Source organism: Poecilia reticulata, chromosome 10 (genome assembly GCF_904066995.2).
Source record: "Poecilia reticulata chromosome 10, P_reticulata-male-v2, whole genome shotgun sequence".
Lineage (NCBI taxonomy): Eukaryota > Metazoa > Chordata > Actinopteri > Cyprinodontiformes > Poeciliidae > Poecilia > Poecilia reticulata.
Window position 1 is genome coordinate 9,533,337 of NC_088839.1, and position 12,710 is coordinate 9,546,046.

The 12,710-nt window shown below is 42.5% G+C and overlaps 1 long non-coding RNA gene across 2 annotated transcripts in view; it reads right to left on the minus strand.

Moving 5' to 3' along the window:
- Positions 1–9,825: 9,825 nt before the first annotated feature.
- The window catches only part of LOC145553092 (uncharacterized), a 39,481-nt gene continuing 36,596 nt past the window's right edge, over positions 9,826–12,710 (minus strand). For both annotated transcript variants that reach the window (XR_014089286.1, XR_014089287.1), the window contains one exon: positions 9,826–12,355. This is a non-coding gene — a long non-coding RNA (uncharacterized LOC145553092). The remainder of the gene's footprint in view (positions 12,356–12,710) is intronic.

Sequence of the window (12,710 nt, forward strand, 5' to 3'; positions counted from 1 at the left end):
AGAAGGGAGCGGGAGATCGACAGGCGGATTGGGGCAGCGTCTGCCGTGAAGCGGGCGCTGTACCGGTCCGTCGTGGTGAAGAGAGAGCTGAGCTAAAAGCGAAGCTCTCGATTTACCGGTCGATCTACGTTCCCACCCTCATCTATGGTCATGAGCTTTGGGTCATGACCGAAAGAACGAGATCACGGGTACAAGCGGCCGAAATGGGTTTCCTCCGCAGGGTGGCTTGGCTCTCCCTTAGAGATATGGTGAGAAGCTCGGTCATCCGGGAGGGACTCAGAGTAGAGCCGCTGCTCCTCCACGTCGAGAGGAGCCAGTTGAGGTGGCTCGGGCATCTGGTAAGGATGCCTCCTGGACGCCTCCCTGGTGAGGTGTTCCGGGCACGTCCACCGGAGGAGGCCTCGGGAAGACCAGGACACGCTGGAGGGATTACGTCTCTCGGCTGGCCTGGGAACGCCTTGGGATTCCCCCGGAGGAGCTGGAAGAAGTGGCTGGGGAGAGGGAAGTCTGGGCCTCCCTTCTGAAGCTGCTGCCCCCGCGACCCGACCCCGGATAAGCGGAAGAAAGGATGGATGGATGGATGGATGGATGGATGGATGGATGGATGGATGGATGGATGGATGGACAGTTTAAGTGTTTGCTTAAACTGCAGGATCATAGCAGGGTCTTACTGTGAGATCCACGATTACCTTTGAATCCCTGAGAGCCAGAACAGCGAAGGGTCAGCTTCGACCCCGTTTTCCACCTGGAAACTTTCAGGAGAACTCTGCAGAAGACATCACAGATGGAAATTTTGACCTGAAGGGAGCTTCTGCGAGCAGCGACTGCAGAATCTCAGCCGCACTTCCAGCAAATCGAATTAATAAGAGCCTGCTAAAAAGAGTTTTTCAGCCAGCTGCCACGTGATTCAACTCAGTGTGTTTGGTTTCCGGACAAGCGAATAAAAAGATTATTTCCTTCTTCCACTGCTTTGAGGTTAATACGACCTCTTCTTTGAGGTTTATATGACCTCTAATTTCGACACGCAGAGAGATTATCTTTTCCCGTCAGTGAAAACGTTACCGGGTTGCTCGGGCGAGATCGTTTTTCGGGTTACACGCATTTACCGAGCGATGGCATTTTCTCAATTTCAGAATAAAATTTCTGGAAGCTCAAAACGTGCAGGAAGCTTCAAGAAAAAAAAAACCCCAAGGCTGCTGCCAGAGGAAGTTATACATGAGCTGACAACAGAAGGAACACACACAGAGAAGCTTTTTATTGGCGGCAATAGTAGTCACGCTGATTGCTACAATAAAAATGGTTTACGATATCAAAGTCCATATCGCGTTGTCCTTGTTTTGAAATATTAGCGAAAATGTGCTCAAGTGCAGAGCTGCATACTCTAACGCTCTAGTCTCAATGTAAATAAATAATGACCAATCATATCAGAAAGGCTTCATTGAATATTAACAATGAACGAATAAATGAACAGTCTTGCGTAACCGTGGATCAGAGCTTTTTTTCCCCCTTTCAAATATCAAGCTTGATTCAAGTTTTATTTACTTTAATGTCATATTTCTGAAAAGAACTGAAATATCTTTTATCTTCTACATTTCCTTTCATCTGGCTTTTATCTAAAGATACAGATACATTTACCCCTTAAACCAGAGAATATTACTCAGTAGATTTTCATTGCTGCCGCTGTGTAGTTAGAGAAACTATGCTTTTGTTTTATTGTAAACGTGTTACTGCTCAATTTATCACTCAATTTACCCAGAAAAGGCAGAAGGAATCCAAATCAGCAAAAATCTGTGATCGGAACTGAACCACAAAATCCCCAATTGGTGCATTTCTGGTCTTGTCCTAGAGATGCACGGTTCGGGTGAGGCCCTCCTGCGCATAATAACTCGGCCATGCCGGCTGCACAAATTGCTTCATTAACACGACATACTGAAACGTGTCAAAACAATGACAGAATTATTATTTTAACAAAAAGGAGGGGAAAACCTGAGCTTTGTAATTAAAATTCCTAACATCCCGTTCTTTCCCTGCACTCCCTTTTACGTGATCTGTGAGCACCGACGGTGTAATTGTTACACAGCAAACTCGTTATGCAGAGCAGCTCAAAAACCGACAGGAAGAGTCAATATGTTATGAGTTAGGGGTGCAAATGTGTTATTTCTCCCCCGCCTTCGTCTCATATCTGTTTGCCTTCCCCTGCAGGTATACAGAGGCTTCGAGAGGTTGTGCAAAGCAAATGGCCCATCAACCGCTCCAAACCACGTTACGGCTTTATCATCCCTCCACAGATGAGCCCTGTCCTATTATAAATTCAAAGGATCATCGAGTCATTAAAGCAGCATTTGAGTCTAGACTCTGAATAGGCAGCCTTATCAATGAACTCCCTCGTCCCCCTCTCTACTCATTTCATTAGCCCGCCTCATCTTGGTATCATCAGCAGCAGCAGATATCGTCTGCCGGAGATAACAGTTGTCATTTAACCACACTACAGCCCTTTGATTAGAGTGATCTATTAAGTAACACTCCGCTGTCACTTTACAGCGAATCCATCTCTTCATCTGAACACAGAAACGCGGGGTAATTACGAGATGACATGATTGTGACGGAAAGTTGTGCAGAGTTTTCAATCGACGCGAGATCCCAAAGCAAGCCGCCGCCACCAAAACAAATGGATCCGTTAATGGATCAGTCAGTCCACCTCCGCTCGCCCTGTCATCCGCGTGACATGCGATGCCGCAGCGCCGCCGCTAGCCGCTCACCGTGGAATGCCTATTGCCACATGAGATCTTCATAGTGTCTCGGCTCTCTCCTTCTGGAACGTGTGTTCCAGCTGTTACCACTCTGTGGAGTTGTGAGGTTATAATGAGCATGGAAGCAGCTGCTTCCTCCTACAGTAGAGGCCCCAGCCTCTCTAATCCTGATCATTAAGAAAGGAAAAGGGTGTGTGGAGTCGGTGGGGTGAAGGGGGGTTTGCACAGACAAGCGGGCCTCTGCGCTCCAGGACGGGGTGCAGAGACTTGAGTTACTCGACCATTTTATTGGCCGCACCAGCGGCAGGTATGGAGCCCTATTGATCTGCCCGAAGTGTTAAAATGAATTAACTTACGCAAAGACAGCTGGAGCAAACACTACAAAGATTTTCCGCCATTTTAGTTCCACCCTGTCTTTGCTCAGGCCCGCCATATATCAGTGTTGTACACTTTCTGTGGTCCAAACAAAAGCCACGGTTTTCTTCATTTGTCTGGAGAAGAATCACTTCCTTCACCTATTTCTGTTTGTTCACGCCTACAAGTTCACAAAATCACTGTGTAGACAAGAAAGATGTGGTGAACGTCACTCTTTGTATGGTAGCACTTATTTGAAAGTATATTTATAAAGCTAAAGACAAGCTAGCTACCAGAGCTAATAGTCTAAGTACATATACAAGAAAAGATTAGTTTGTTATACTCCTAGCGTTGCTCTATAAAGATCAAAAAGTATCGCATTTTGTGCTAATAAAGTCATCTTAAGGCAAGATATAAACCTCTTTTTAGGTTGTTTGTATGAGAATTCATCTCACTTGTTAAATGTTAGCCGCTAACGGATAACATTCACTTGAAATTTAACCTCATTACTTGTGACTGAAGTGGATCCTAAACCTTGATTTTAAGGATATTCTTATCTGAAAACTGATTTTGTTGGTTATTGTAATGCGTCCATGAACAAGGTGACTGATCTTAAGCAGGTGGTCAGAGTGATCACCTGTTCATTGTCACTCTCTGCATGTGTATCTACTTTGGGTCGGTGCGAGATCCTCTTGGTATGATAACCTTGGGAACAAATACCACAGTTTCACAGTATTCCCACACAGATCTAAAACAAAAATGTCTGACACGAGGAAATTGCTTTAGTTTAAAACAGCTTGTAGTTTGAGGAGTGACCTTTTCTTTCCCAACAGGAAGCGTTTCCAGAAAGCTTTTTTCTGTAACACATATGAGGAGAAAAAAAAAATAAAATAAATTCCTTCAGCTAGGCGACCAGGGTCATGAGGGAGGGGGCAGCAACATGTTACTGAATGCTACACACATTCAGAAACTGTACTACTTGACTACTGCAACACTTATGTAAATGTAATAAGTATCCATCCAAGAAATTACTCAAGAAAGACTAAAAAGGTATTAGGTGAAAATATTTGTCAAGTACTGAGTAACGGATCAAAACATCTGATTTAAGATTTAAAAAATAATGAAATACAGACCAAAAGTGTAAAGTTATGGGTAAAATCCAGTATCTTAAAGACTAAAATGAAACAAAAGAATACAAATCAATAACAAATTAAGGCAGGAAAACAGTTTTTTCAATATAAGTCTTATTAAACTAATACAGTAGGTAAGTATTTGCATATCAGAACACGGTAAAGTACTTCTAGTGACAATATGTAGTGTTTAATGTATCGTTTTGACCTTCAAATGTTTCAGCAAATAGAAACTAAGACTGTGTTTATCTTAAGCTGTAGATGTGGTTCTGTATCTGGTGTATTTTACTCAATAGTGTCGATACTTCATGGTAACGTTAATCAAGTAAAAGTAAGAGGTACAATGCAGTAAAATTACTGAACCGTGACCAGTGTTTTCTACACCGGGATGTGTTTTATCCCCAACAGGATTATCATTACCCCTTTAATCAGTGTTATTTTGTTTTAGCAGGCATGGAAGTAATTGTATTTTTACCCCTGCTCATAATAACGCCACGAGAATCGCACACTGACCCGTGCTCAACTGCGACCCCGGTCCGAGTTTAGCTATTCCGTCAAAGTGCGACCTTGCTCAGTCAAAATAAAGACGCAGAAGCCTGATGGATGTGCATTCCCACAGCCTGAACATCAGTCCGCATGAACCCAAACCCTTTACACAGAAAATATCAGATGATGAAATATTTATATTTTGACCTTTTGCCGTTATGATTCCGTGATTTAATTTTCTCCGGCTTTAAGTTAAAGCGTCGTAAGAATACAAAACAGTCTAAAGAACTCGGCGGGAGAGCAGCAGATGATCTACAGAGACTTTGACATTTGCATTCAGCTTGTAAATACCAACAACTCTCTGGTAGTTTATTCATAGGCCCAGCCTTGCCCGCGTGGCCTCTCAGGGAGCCCTAATTACAGAGCGATGCAAAAGTATTCGTTCACCTTTCACACATTTTTTTATTTTTATTTTTTACACATTACAACCACAAACTACTGAGTAAATTATCGGCTTCTTATACGACAGCAGAAGAAATCCCGTAATTAGAGCGGATAACACACCATCTCTGGCGTTACAGGGATGTTTTTCTTAAGCAGGGACAAGGAAGTTTCTCTGACATGATGGGAGGATGAATGGAGCGAAATACAGGGCGTGACTCTGATTGAGCTTGAGTTATTTTGCAACAAATGGCAAATAAAATAAAAAAATAAAAAAATTTGTCCAGACTGTAGATTTGTCAAGCTGAGAGAAACATGCTGCAAAATGTTAGTAGCTGCAGTAGCAGAAAAATGTGGTTCCATCAAGTACTTTGTTTCGGATTATCAGAGTAAACACGGCTTAATAACAGAAATCTTTTTTCCTCCCACTTTTTTTTTTTACACGATAAAAATTTAAAACATAAATAAATGAATAAATAAATAAAAACAGGACTTCCTGCTGTCTTCTGGTTTCACCCTGTAAGACTGGAGAGCTGAAACAGATGAGCGAGTAGTGAAGTTTACAACGGGGCGACATCTGATACAGGAGCTGTAAATCACAGCCCCCTGAACGCAGCGTCACTCAGCCAGAGCGTATGCATGCGCATACCATGGAATGTACCAGTGTAAAGTTAATAGTGTTACATTCAGAATAACAAGCCCACTCAGGCTTGTCACGGTTCAGGCGATGTGAAACTGCACCCAGAGCAGTGACACTAATAAGACTATGTCTTTGGAGCAGTTTTATGTAGATTAATAATATGCTAATTTGAAGCATGACCTCGCTGTTTGCTGGAGAAAAATCAGGCTCCTCTTTTCTTTTTTTTTTTTTTTTGATCTGCATATTAATGCCCAAAGAATAGATGGGAGCTGAGACATGAAAGGGTTTAATAAAATCAGCAGGTAAAATGCAGCCTCATAATTAATCCCACAAAGAGAAAGACGTCGGCAGACAATGGTCGCATCTCACATATATAATTGGGCTCTTTATTGATATTCCACAGCCCTCTCCTCTCACATCACCTGGAAAGGTGATTAATTTCTCACTCCGAGTTGATGTAGAGAATAAAAGAACGACGCTGAGCAGGTGCTTAACTTTCTACAGCGCCCGTTGCCCACAACAAGTAGCAAGAGCAAAAATCCTGAACAGTCTCCGAAACCCAACCGGGGCAAATTGACTAACCAAACTCGTTTTGTTTCAGCTGGAAAGCAGGTTCGGTTCGCGGCTCTGTGCTCACGGCGCTCCGTCAGTGCGTTTGCTCTTCCTAACCTCTCTTGACACCTGGAGTCAGAGACCCCCCTCGAAATGTGTAATATTCAATCTTCCTGACAGCTCCGCTAATGACCAGAAGGAACCAAAACAGAGGTAATAGGTGAGCCTCAAAATTGCTTTCAAATTATCCCTGATAATGATTCCCGTCCAAGTAATAAACTCTGCGGAGAGCGCGTGTGTGCGTGAGTGAGTGGCGGTGTGTTTATGTCAGGCGAATGTAGAATGGCAGGGCTAATTATCAGCACTATTAAAGGTAAGTACATCCAGCTGCATCCCGGACAAGTCCTAATGAAGGACAGCAGACAAGCTGGACTCTTTCATCTGTCTTCTGTTGTTGGTTCGTACCCAGCATGTGGATTGCTCTCTGGTTTTGTTTCCCTCCCCTCTAATTCGACTGTTAGGGGTAAAGTCTCACACCTCGCGAGGAGAGGACTGTTATTTCTTTTCTGTGTTTATGTCAATGAACTTAGAAAAACATTCCTTCCTTCATACATTTTCATTTTCTGCTTGTAAACAATGAAATTTGAGAGTTGGTGTCTGGAGAGCTGTGGAGTTTTTTGGGTTTTTTTAATAAATGAAAAAGACTTTGAAAAGTCATTCTTTCTATTATACGAGGCTGAATTGAATTTTATTTTATAGGGAATTTACACTACAAAATGACATTTTGGGGTGTATTAAATCTTAGCCATTAAAATTGATTTACATTGAACTGTTGTAGTTTGTCAAAGCAATGTTCAATAATTGTTAAATGCTAATAAACCAACTTGTTTGTAACAAAATTGTAAACACTTTAACTAGCATTAGCTAAATGTGCTGCTTTACTTCGCTATAAACTCATTTGTTGCTTCACATTGTGAGTGATTATATCAACTTAGTTAAAAACTTGTTTTATTTCTTGAGAAAGTTGGAGCAACAATTAAAGTTTGAGTCCAGCATAAGCTAGCTTACAGAGCTAATGCTAAAGTCTAGCAAGTTGCGCCTGGATATGAACATCACATTTAAACTGTGGATGTCAGGGTGAAAATTTACAGGTTTAGTCCAGTTGTATGTTTTATTATAAAACCAATTCTTAATTGAAAACAGATTAGCAAAATAATTTTGAAACTTACTTGAGAAAGTAAAGATTGGTTGGAATTTAGCAGATTTATTGTTACCTGTTTGAATTGTGAATTAAAATCAACTTGGTTAAAAACCTGTCTTATGGCTTATGGTTGTAGGTTGTTAAGTTAGCTTACAGTGCTAATGCTAACCCAGTTATGCGACAGAAAAACATGCAAATTCCACACTGAATGAGCCCAAGACAGACCGTAAGCAACCGCAAGACTCTGCCGGCCGGGTTTTAAAATATAAAATCTCAAATAATTCCACACCAACGATGTAGTATTTTGATCAGTCCATCATCTGTTCTGAAAAGTTATGGGGAAACAGAATAACAGGCTTCTGCCTCTGAGGCTTCCTCCTGTTAATGGTAGAAGGCAAAGTGCAGCTAACAAGCATGCAAGGAGTCCAGTCACAGTTGAAGTCGTTTAAGGATTTCATTTTATTCCCCATTCAATATTACTGGGCCATAAATCATCCATATTAATAGTCAATGAAGTTTTTTTTTTTTTTTCCACTTTTACTACCAGGTCACCTTTTTCCCTGCGTCGTGCGACGGCCTCCTGAGACTCAAGGCAGCTTGTTGTAGTAGCCTGTGAATGAAAGCCTGTGAGGCGAACATGTCAGATTTTAACAAATGGCTGATGCACACATTTCATTTTCTGAGTCTTTATTAAACAAAGGCATCCAACCCGTCACATCCGCAGAGAGATCGATAATTCCACAACAACAAGAGGGAAACGCCAGAACAGAAATGGCCTGCCAGATCTGGACAGATTCTGAGTTTTCTTTTTTTTTTTTTTTTACTTTATTTTGTGGCTCTGTGACATTCTGGGAACACTCCAAGTGGTTTTCATCTGTGTCATTTTTGCATCGCTTGGCATGGGGATATTTTTCTCTCCCTCTTTCACTTTATGGAGGCAGCAGATTCTGAAACATTTTTCATGCGCACAGAAAAAGAACTTTTGTAGCTCGCATGATAAAACACCACATTCTACTCTTTAATTGCTGTAACATAAGGAAGTCATGGTTTAACGCATGATGTTCCGCTGCATAAAGACTGCAGATCCTTGTCATACATCTTCTTGCCGGGCATGTTCGACGCCAGAGAAACGGAGAAACGGGCCCGCTCGTACGAAGGTCCTGGACCACAGCTCTGTGTATTTCAACACTCCGCTACAGCGCCGTATGCCAACGTGCAATACATCAGGCTCTATTTCTCCTCTAATGCATGTAACATAGCAGTTTGTACATTTCTAATCAGTGCTGCGTAAATACATCACTGTCAACATGCAGCACTCCGCTGACTTGTTTCTTCTCTCAAATTACAGTTGTTGGAAAGTGCTCTTAATTTCCCGCAGCTTGCGAGTTACGGATGATATAAAATATTTAAAAAGGAGCAAAGGAGCAACGGTAGACAGCGTCTCACAATCAAGCTAAGTATGCGGTGGTCTGTACTTAACTAAATGAGAACAGAGCTGTGCAGAGACCACGGTTTGACCTCCAACACTCCGCATTTATTTTCCCCAACATGTGTTGGCCATTTCGCCCGGCTCTGGACTGTGAAACTGAGACAGGAGGCAGAGAGGTCTGTGGTGCGTGTGAGCATGATCTAACTGGCTGTGAATACGGGGGAGATCGGCGCAGCGGTTAGCCGTCCGCGTGGAGCTTTTTGAAAACGTGAGTGACATGTTTGGGTGATCCGATGCAGATTTTTATATTTTTTTTTTGGAGGGTGTTGCGTGTGTGTGTGTGTGTGTGTGGGGTGGGGGGGGGAGGGAAGGTAACCTCAGAGTCTTTCGGGCTGCGAACCTCGAATCGTTCCTAAACGTTCGTGAGCACGTTTTGTGCACAGCTCTGCGTAATTACACCACCAATCCCCACTTGCATAAACACTGGTAAGACGCAGCTGTTCTACTGTGTCAGATATTAGCTGACAAGGTGACATGGTGGCCACCTGAGAGGTGAGGCCTCTGCAGTCTGCTCTCTCCAGCGCCAAGGGGAACTTTAGTCAAGCAGAGCAGCAGTCATTTCCCCACCCTGCCCTGCTCTGCTCTGCTCTCTTCCCATCGCCTCCCAGTTTGCCTTCGAGTCAGCACCAGTTAGTGGGTTAATCTGTCTGGGGTACAGTATTCAAGTATGTCCCCACTTTTGTATTCCCTCCGTTTTTGTGACTTTTTTTTGTCACATTTAAGTGTTACAGATCATCAAACTAATTTTAATGTCAGACAAAAATAACCTAACAAGTACAAAATGTATTTTTCAAAGAGTTTAATTTATTCAAGGTATTTTTCCAATCATTCCCAGTGAAAACTAGTCTGGACATTACCTTCCTCCGCAATCCTGCTCTATTCTAATCTCCCTCACTGCTCCGTCTGGGATTTCTCCCATTTACTTGGATTTCTCAGGTAGAATTTCAATCAACGAACAGAAGGAGAAGTTGTGAACAGTGATGTTGATTTCCTGTGGTTTTCTGCGCTGTTTTAGAATTGCAGTCTGCCTCTACTTTTACTAACGGTAGCAGAGAGAGTGAACGAAGCTGTTCAGTCTATAGGGGTAAAACTATTAATGGAATTAATCGATTATTGACGTAATAATTTGACTCTTGCTAAAAAAACAACATATTCAGAGCCATTATTAAGCCAAAACTATACAAAAAATATAGACATTTGCATTGAAAAAAAAAAAACTTTCACCAGACTTAAATTAAGTGAAAAATCCTCAATTTAGGCACCTTTTGCTATCTAATTATTAATCTGTTAATCTAAAAATAGTAAAAAAAAAAAAAAAACTTTTAAAAATAATCTAATATTGTATAACCAAAATCTCAAATGGAAAATCAGCATAATGTGGTAAATTTTTATCCGATTAATTGATTGTCAAAATGGTCAATAGTTTAATTGATAATTAAAATTAAAGCAATTGCAGCCCTAGTTCAGTCTGTGTTCGTCCAAATACTGAATTGACATTAACCTTGAATCGTCTCTAAACGTTCGAGCCATCTTGTTCGGATCGGTACTTCTCTCTTCGCAGTAGAGGATTTTTATTTTTATTTCCTTTATTTAACCAGGTAAAACCCCAATCAGGTCTGGATCTCATTTTCAAGAGGGACCTGAGTGATGCACCTCTTGGAAAAGGATAAATGTTTACAGCAAATTCAATTTCCAGTAAACGTCTTGGTATTGAACGGGTGCACTACACACGTCACAGAAATAAGTTAGTGGCTGGGTAAAAATTTAAAACCTCAACAGAGTCGACGCCTCCAGGATGAAATCGTTTCTCAATCGCTGACGGTCCAGACAGTTCTGGACGAAGCAGAGCGTAGAAAACGGGGGCTGGTTTAAACCAGGCGGGGTGAAAAAGTAATTACCCCCTACTGCCACAGAAGCATTTGCAATAACTGGCTACAAGTCTTCTACATCACTGTGGAGAAATTTTGCTTTACTCCACAGAAAAGCAAACATTTTTCTTTTTTTTTTTTGCAGAAATTCATTCTGTGTTTTCAATCACTCACAGAATCTCAATCTCACAACTTTGACTAAGCCACTCCGAAACCTTCACTTTTTTTTCATTCGGACTCTGACTGTGTGCTTTAGATCATTGTCCTCCTGCATAACCCATGTGTCTGAGCTTAAGGGTGATGAACTGACGTCCATATGTCAGGGTTTTCAGGCAGAGAGAAGAATTTATTTTTTTATTTTTTTACTACACTGTATGTCCCTGCTAGCCTGGGCAGTTTCCACTGCAGCGTGCTACGAGCGTTTTCCAGGATATTGATGTGCTGCATATTAGGCAGTGGACTGAATCGGCTCCATGTGCTGTAAATATTCTATTGTCACTTTAATGCCTCGGTCAATGGCTTTGTCCAGGGTAATTCAGTCTGCTGGTGTTTCTGTCCCCTGTAGCCTCCGCCGACAAATGGCCTCACACATGTGGACACACACACTGAAACGGAGAAAATGAGGGGTGGAGAGGAGAAGCCAGTGAGGGCGCTCACCTCTCAAACACACACACAAGCACACGCACGCACAAACCCACTTCGCCTCGGGTTTTGTCTTGCCGTCACAGATGATCAGGCCCAGTTTTGGCTTTGGCTCATCTCTGACCAACCCTTGGTCCTGGAGCCAAACTGTTAAAAGACATTAAGTCAGCACAGAGACGCGCCACTGCTTCCTCTCTCTGCTAACCACAGGACACTAAAAGTGTGTGTACGTGTGCACGCCTGTGTCTGTGTGTGCAGGATGGAAACAGGGTGGTTGCAGGGCCAAAACGAAAAAAAATAAAAATAATCTGCACACATGTGTATCCCAAATGAGCCTCTGCATGCATGCACGGCACTCTCCTTGGTGAGGTCAGATAAAGAGGTGGGGAGCAGAATATTTCGGAGCGAGCCTTTTCGGTCTCTCTTGGCACGCTGCATGCCTGTCGCAGCTCAGTGAGCAGACTGTGAAAAGCTTATGTAAATGACGAACCGCTCAGATGTGAAATCAGCTCTGTATTAAATTGTTTTGTTCCACTTGTCAGAGCTGATTAGTCTAAAAGCTCTCCAAAAAGCGGCGCAGGTATTGTGTTGATTGTGCCCGTATGCGAGCATGCACGAGGAGAAGTCTCCGGATCACCTCGGGAAAGTAGCATCTGCGCAGGTGGCGGGGTGCAATTGCTCCGTGAAGTGTGATCGGTTATCCTGTGGCAGATTAGCGTGGTGGGTTTTGAAGATGCTGGCCGGCCCTCGTAGATGCGCACTGATTGAAATCTGCCCCCGTGTGCAGCGAGAGCCACTCCACCTGTCGGTTTAATAAGAGGCCAAATCAGAGGTGCAATTAGTTTAATGTCAGCGCTCTATCTGAATGTCACAACCGGGGCCGAGTGTTAGATGAATGACACTATTTTTTCCACATCTGGTCACTTTACTACCACAAAGTTTAAAGCTGGGGTGTGTGACTTTTTACATATTTGTTAAAACTGTCACTGTGTCACTACTGTGTGGTATTGAAACAGATAATTTGTGAAAAACATTTGAGCTCTGCTGCCTTCTCCCAGTGCCAACTATAGAAATACACAGCTAGGTCAGAAACAACCAATCAGAGCCAGGAGGAGGGGCTCAGTGCTGTCAATCACTCTCATGCTTGTTCTTTGCTA